The sequence below is a fragment of the Jaculus jaculus genome, chromosome 18, assembly GCF_020740685.1.
Source record: "Jaculus jaculus isolate mJacJac1 chromosome 18, mJacJac1.mat.Y.cur, whole genome shotgun sequence".
NCBI lineage: Eukaryota > Metazoa > Chordata > Mammalia > Rodentia > Dipodidae > Jaculus > Jaculus jaculus.
This window is the reverse complement of record NC_059119.1, coordinates 3561259-3568509: the sequence shown is the minus strand read 5'-3', so window position 1 is coordinate 3568509 and position 7251 is coordinate 3561259. Positions and strand designations below refer to the sequence as shown.

Genomic DNA, 7251 nt, shown 5'->3' with positions numbered 1-7251 from the left:
GTAGAAATACACATAGCACTAATCTCAGAGTAGTCATGTGAGTGATAAATTAGTTATCTGCAAAGTGCTTATAACAGTGTTAATATTTTGTAAGTGCTTTATAAAGTTAGTCATTACTATTTTAAGTGCTTTATAATAATTCATTATTAATTTTATTATAAGCATTTTTGTAGAACACTTTTGGGCAGTTATAGGTTTTTTTTTTTGGCCTAATCTATTGATTCACATATCCCAGTGCTGGGGCGTTTTTGTTTTGTTTTGTTTTTACAGTTCTGTCATAGAATAGTTTATTAATGTCAAATAGCTTGCTTTTATTAGGATAGCTTGATTTGTGGCTGGGGGGAGAGCTTACTGAGTGAAGTGCTTGCCTTATAAGCATGCGGACCTGAATTTGATCCCCAGTACCCAAAGTAAAAATTCTAGGCCTGGTATTTGTTTGTAATCCCAGAGGTAGAAGATGGAGATAGAAGCAGGCTGGTCCTGCAGTTAAAGACTTGCCAGTCTAGCCTGATTGGTGAGCTCCAAGCCAGTGAGAGACCCTTCCTCACAAAGAGGTGAACTTAGTTCCTGAGGAAAGCACTTAAGGATGTTTCTGACACACACACGCATATGCACATGCACATGCACCCACAGGTTCAAACACATGAATGTGCACCCAGATATACATACATATATAATAAACACACACATGCACAACACAAGCAATCAGGCTTTCCCTCCTCAAATTGGTAGCATAAAACTAAAAATTGCTAGTTACATTTGAGGAATATATTATGTATCAGTTTTAATAGCACATGACTCAAATGTAGCATAATGACATATTTGATGGGAAATAAGTCATCATCAATTGTAAGAACAATATGTGTCACTGAAATGAAAACAATTCTCTAATTCCATTACTGAATGCTACTTTAGTTTCTTTTATCCATATTAAAAATAAAAATTGCATTGCAAAATAAATTAATTAATTAAAAAAATTAAATAGGGGCTGGAGGGATGTCTTAGTGATTAAGGTGCTTGCCTGCAAAGCCAAAGGACCCAGGTTCCATTCCCCAGGACCCACATTAGCCAGATGCACAAGGGGGCACACGTATCTGGAATTAGTTTGCAGTGGCTAGAGGCCCTGGTGTGCCCATTCTCTCTCTCTCTCTTCCTCTTTTTCTGTCAAATAAATAAATATTTTTTTAAAAATTGCATTAAATTTATGGAGTGCTGTGTGGTATTTGGACTTTGGCCTATCACACACATAATGCAGAGTGACTGAGCCTTGCTAGTTAACATGCCTGTCTGAGATTTTGTTGTTTTGAAATCATGGTGCATTATTATTATAACTATAGTAATCTATTATGCAATACCTCTCAAAATGCATTCATTCTACCTAGGGCAGTATTTGTATCCTTTTACCAGTAGTTCCTCAAACTTCTACTCCCCAAAGGCCTCTAATAACTCTCTAATTAAGTTATATTTTTGAGGTTTTACATGTAACTGTCATGCAGTATCTGTTATTCTGTGCTTCTTATTTTATCTAGCATAATGTACTCTATTTTCAACTACATTGTTCCAAATAATAGAATTTTATTCTTTTCAAAGCTGACTTGTAGTCAATCAAGTAATATAAGAACTGTTGAAGCCATTCTTCATATCTAGGCTATTGAAAATAATTCTTTGTTGGGTGTGCATCTATCTCTTTGACTTATTGATACCATTTCCTTTGCATTTAGCCCCAGAAGTGGGATTGACAGGTTACATAATCTGTTTTATAGGCATTGTGGCAATTTCATATTAATTTACATTCCCAAGAACAGTTACAATGGTTTCCCTTGCATCTTTCCTCCTCCTCCTGTATCTCGAACAAAGCTTAACTATTTTCATAAACATAAGAAGTAAGTCACGTAAAGTGAGTAGCCCAAGCTTCTGGTTCCCTTCTCACCTCCCAGTTCCCTTGTTCTGTTTCCCCTGCTGCTAGCTTGGGGCTGTCTGGGCCCTGCAAGCTGCTGCTGTGGCAGGCCCCTTGCTCTCCCTTCTTGATTGAATGGCACCTGGGTCCCCAGCTCCAGGATCCCCTGCTCTGGAGGGTGTTCTCACAGAGTGAGTAAACCAGAGCTTCTGGCTCATTTTCCACCTCCCAGCTCCCTGGTCCCAGTACCCCTGCTGCTGGGAAGGCTTGGTCCCTGCATATATGCTGTGGAAGCAACCCTTTGCTCTGGCTTCCTGGGTCCCTAAACCCCTAGTCTCCTGCTCCGGAGAGCAGTATGGAGGAGGTAGCCAGAGCTCCTGGCTTATTCCCCACCTCCCAGTTTTCTAGTCCTGGTAACCTGGCTGCTGACATGGGGTGGCCTGGTCGCTGCATGTGTGCTGTGGGAAGCAGATCTTTTGCTCTGGTTTCTTTTTATTGTTATTATTGTTACAATTATTTGACAGGGAGAAAGAGGGAGAGAGAGAAAGAGGAAATGGGTGTACCAGGGCCTCTAGCCACTGCAAGCAAACTCCAGATGCATGTGCCCCCTTGTGCATCTGGCTAATGTGGATCCTGGGGAATCAAACCTTGGTCCTTTGGCTTTGTAGGCAAAGGCCTTAGCTGCTAAGCCATCCCTCCAGCCCTGCTCTGGTTTCTCCACTTACCAGCCCCTGGGTCCTAAAGCCCTACTTCCCTGACCCAGAGAGTACACAGACCACTGTGGGATCTGGCCTCTTGCCCCTGGATCCCAGCTTCCCAGTTCCTGGTTCCCAAACTCCTAGACGCTGTGTGCTAAAGACTGCGTCAGAGTCTCAGGGTGGCCTCAAATTCATGGCGATCCTCCTACTTCTGCCTTAGAAGCACCTAGAGGTGCTGGAATTAAAGGTGTGTGCCACCATGTCCTACTGCACAGTTTAAATCCCAGCACTGAAGTAGGAAGATCACTGTGAATTCAGTGTCAGCCTGAGCTAGAGTGAGACTGGTTCAAAACACCAAAAAGTGAAAATAAGAAAAGGCTGGGTGTGGTGGCACACTCCTTTAATCCCAGTACTCGGAGGCAGAGGTAGGAGGATCTCTGAGAATTCAAGGCTACCCTGTGACTGCAGAGTGAGTTCCAGGTCAGCCTGGGCTGGAGCGCGACCCTACCTTGGGGAAAAAAAAAAAAAAAAGGAGAAGAAAATGAAGATCCTTGGACACATCCTGGGTGAAGTAGGAAAATCACAAAGACAAATACTGATTCTCCTTAAATGAAGCATCTGGAGTGGGCCAGCTAGTTGAAACAGAAAGCTTGTGCTGGGGAGGAAAATGCGCTTATTTTATGGACATGCATAAATTCTGAATTTGATTATGGAAGATTCCCACAAGAATAACACTTCCGAGACTGCACCTCAGCCTGGTTCAGCAGTTCAGGGAGCTCATATTTCTCATGTTGCCCAACAGGTTTCATCTTTATCAGAAAGTGAGGAGTCTCAGGACTCATCTGACAGCATAGGCGCCTCACAGAAAGCTCACGGGATCCTAGCACGGCACCCTTTTTACAGAAAAATTTTGAAAGACCTCTCTTCTGAAGAAACACGAAGCAGAAAAGGAGACGGAGAAAATCCTGGAGTTTCTGCTGTTACTTTTATGTCTGTTCCAACTCCCATCTATCAGACCAGCAGTGGACAGTACATTGCCATTGCCCCAAATGGAGCCTTGCAGTTGTCCAGTCCAGGCACAGACGGAGTACAGGGACTACAAACCTTAACCATGACAAATTCAGGTAACCCTCAGCAAGGTACGATTCTCCAGTATGCACAGACCTCTGATGGACAGCAAATACTTGTGCCCAGCAACCAGGTGGTTGTGCAAACTGCATCAGGATATGCATTCCAGATCCTCACCACACCATCGGCCACTTCGCTGCCACAAGCTGTGGTGATGACGTCGCCTGTCACTCTTAGCTCTCAGGCAACTAAGACAGATGACCCCCAGTTGAAAAGAGAAATAAGCTTGATGAAAAACAGAGAAGCTGCTCGAGAATGTTGAAGAAAGAAAAAAGAGTATGTCAAATGCCTGGAAAATCGAGTTGCAGGCCTGGAAAATCAAAATAAAACTCATAGAAGAGTTAAAAACTTTGAAGGATCTTTATTCTCATAAAAGTGTTTGATTTTTTTAAAAAGAAAGTATTTTTGTGGACTGACCCAAAAATTAGATGGATTTCTTTTTAGTGGAGTTTTATAAAAGTGAAGCTAATTTTTATTTAGGCTTTTGAAATGCAAAGGTAAATAAATGTCTTTATGCAAGAGTCCTGGTCACAGGATGAAGTGGCAAATGGCCTTAAGAAGCTGCTGGCACACCTGGGGCTTTGCAAACAAGAAACATCCTCAAGAAGCAAGAAGTGAACTTCAGCAGTTCAAGTTTTCTAAGTCAATCCAAAAATGTATATAAGGTGAAATTTAGTAAATTGAATTTGTAAATCAATTTACCCTGTATGTACGCATCTCTTTCTGTTTCTTGGGATTGGCCTTTTTCAGTTCTATGTGGTTATATGTGTATTTTATTTCTACCAATAAATTCTAAATTACAAATGTAAAAGAAGACTTGATACATTACTAAGTATATAAATTATGTGGTCTGATTGTGTATACCTGTCGTATTGTGAAGTTTTTTAGACAAGTTTTTAAAAGTAAGTTTGTTGAACTGGAGAGGATTTTTAAGAATGGGTTAACTGTTTCTAAGGTCTTTTCCTAAAAGGCTTGCAAGGTACATGATTTTGTAAACACCTCACACACAAGGTACATGAATGAAGTGGGATGATTTTGTAGCATTTGCTTTTTTATCAGAAAAATGGAAAAAGAACTGTTTTAAAGTTTGATACTTTTAAGTAGTTTTTTTTTTACAAATACATACTGATTTGGTTTTTTGATTCTGTATCCTAAATGCTGTTGGATACCCATTACTTTTGTGTGAGGTGTTTACCAAAGCTCTTAAAATACTTTTTATAAAACCTGAAAATGCATACCAAAGCTTTCCAAGAGAATTTTACAATCAATTTCATGTAAGGGCTGTCAGGTTCTGAGATAGAGCAGTTAGTTGAGGGAGTTTTACGTTAGAGACTATTTTGTAATGTAGCGAATGGTACCTTTATAAGAAGAGTGACTTGCCAATATATTTTTATAGTTAATCTTTATAAATTCTAATGTTGAGTTTTAATGATTATTTTAAATATTTTATGTAGTTTGTTTAGTGAAAATCTGCATCTCATCCTTTTTATATTATGAGAAAGTTATCAGATTGGCTAATATTTGAAATTGTAAGTTTTATATGGAAATCTAAAATTCAAAGTGTCAGTTACACAAGTGTTAAACTCTGTGTTATAGTTTGTATACACCTTGAAACTGTACTGCAAAACCGTTGTGCTTGGTTCATATTGTCGTCTGTGAAATTAAAGAATATTTGTTAAAAAAAAAAAAAAAAAGAGACTGCGTCCAAGTGGAGTGAGTAGGCCAGAGGTCCTAGTTCCCCACCTCCTAGTTCCCCAGGTACTTTTGATATACTTGCAATCTCCACATCTGTGGATATCACCCCATCGGTTTACACTTAAAACAATACTCAGCTGGGCATGGTGGCACATGCCTTTAATCCCAACACTTTGGAGGCAGAGGTAGGTGGATCACCATGAGTTCGAGGCCACCCTGAGACTACATAGTGAATTCCAGATCAGCCTGGACTAGAGTGAGACCCTACCTTGAAAAATAAAACCAAACCAAACAAAAAAGCAACAACAAAAACAATAATAACAACAACAAAACCAAAAAACCCAGAACACTCACTAAAGATCCTACAAGGACAAATACTTGCTTCCCCCTCAGTAAAACAAAACTTTCCTCCAAGATAGGTAGACCAAAATGCAAAATGAAAACTGAAAAATGCAAAAAAGGTCAACTGTATGATCATATGAACATAAAGCCAAACCAACAGAAGAGTCAAACAACCAATCTCAAGAACCTATGAAGATCACAATACCCACAACTAGAGCAGACTCAAAAAAAAAAAAAAATATATATATATATATATATACAAAGCACAAGAAAGCACCGAACACCATAAAGCACTCCATTATGGCAGTGATTAAATTGAGACTCACATACATAGCCTTAAATATTAATGGTCTTAACTTACCCATCAAAAGACACAAGTTATTAGGGTGGATCAGAAGAATGGACCCTTCTATCTTCTTCTGTAAGAAATCTACCTAACCACTAAAGACAGACACCTCCTCAGGGTAAAAGGTTGGAAAATGATATTCCAAGCAAATGGAAATAAGAAACAAGCAGGCATTAATATATTAATAGCTAATAAAATAGCCTTCAAACAAAAAAATAATCAAAAAAGACAATGAAGGCCACTTCTTACTCATCAAGGGAATGGTATAACATGAGGATATCACAACCATAAATCTATATGCACCAAACACATGTATACCACAGTTTATAAAACAAAAACTACTTGACAAGAAAACATAAATAAACACCAACACCATCATAGTTGGGGACTTCAATATTCCACTATCATCAATAAATAGATCATTCCAAGTAGAAAATCAACAGGGAAAAATAAAGTTCAACAACATGATAGATCAACTAGACCTAATAAACATCTGCAGTACATTCCACCTCAGTTCTACAGAATACACATTCTTCTCAGCAGTCCATGGAACCTTTTCCAAAATTGACCATATATTAGGCCATAAAGCATGTCTCCATAAATTCAGGAAAATTTATGTAACTTCTTGCATCGTATCATATCACAATGCTTTAACAGTAGGAATTAACAACAAGATATACATCAGGAACTCCACCCGCTCCTGGAGACTGAACAACACACTTGTAAACAATGAATGGGTGGGAAGGAATTAAAAAATAGAAATTTTAATATTGCTAGAATTGAATAATAATGAAAACACCAAAATTTGTGAGACACAATGAAGGAAAGTCCTAAGGGGAAAATTCATAGCACTAAGTGCTTTTATAACAAAGATAGAGAGATCCTAAATTAATAACCTAACTGTCCACTTAAAAACATTGGAAAACAAGAAGAACCCAAACCCAAAGAAATCTAGATGGAAAGAAATAATCAAGATCACAGCACAAATTAATGAATTGGAAACTAAGAAAATAATTAAGAAAAATTAATGAAATAAAGAGCCAGTTCCTTGAAAAATAAGCAAAATTAATAAACCCCTGGTCAATTTGATCAAGCAAAAAAAAAAAAAAGTCTCAAATTAATGAAACAAGAAATGAAAAAGGAGA

At 38.5% G+C, this 7251-nt stretch overlaps 1 pseudogene; it reads left to right on the top strand.

The window, feature by feature from the left end:
• The first annotated feature begins 3304 nt into the window (after positions 1 to 3304).
• Positions 3305 to 4106, top strand: LOC101598677 (annotated as a pseudogene).
• The last annotated feature ends 3145 nt before the right edge of the window (positions 4107 to 7251 follow it).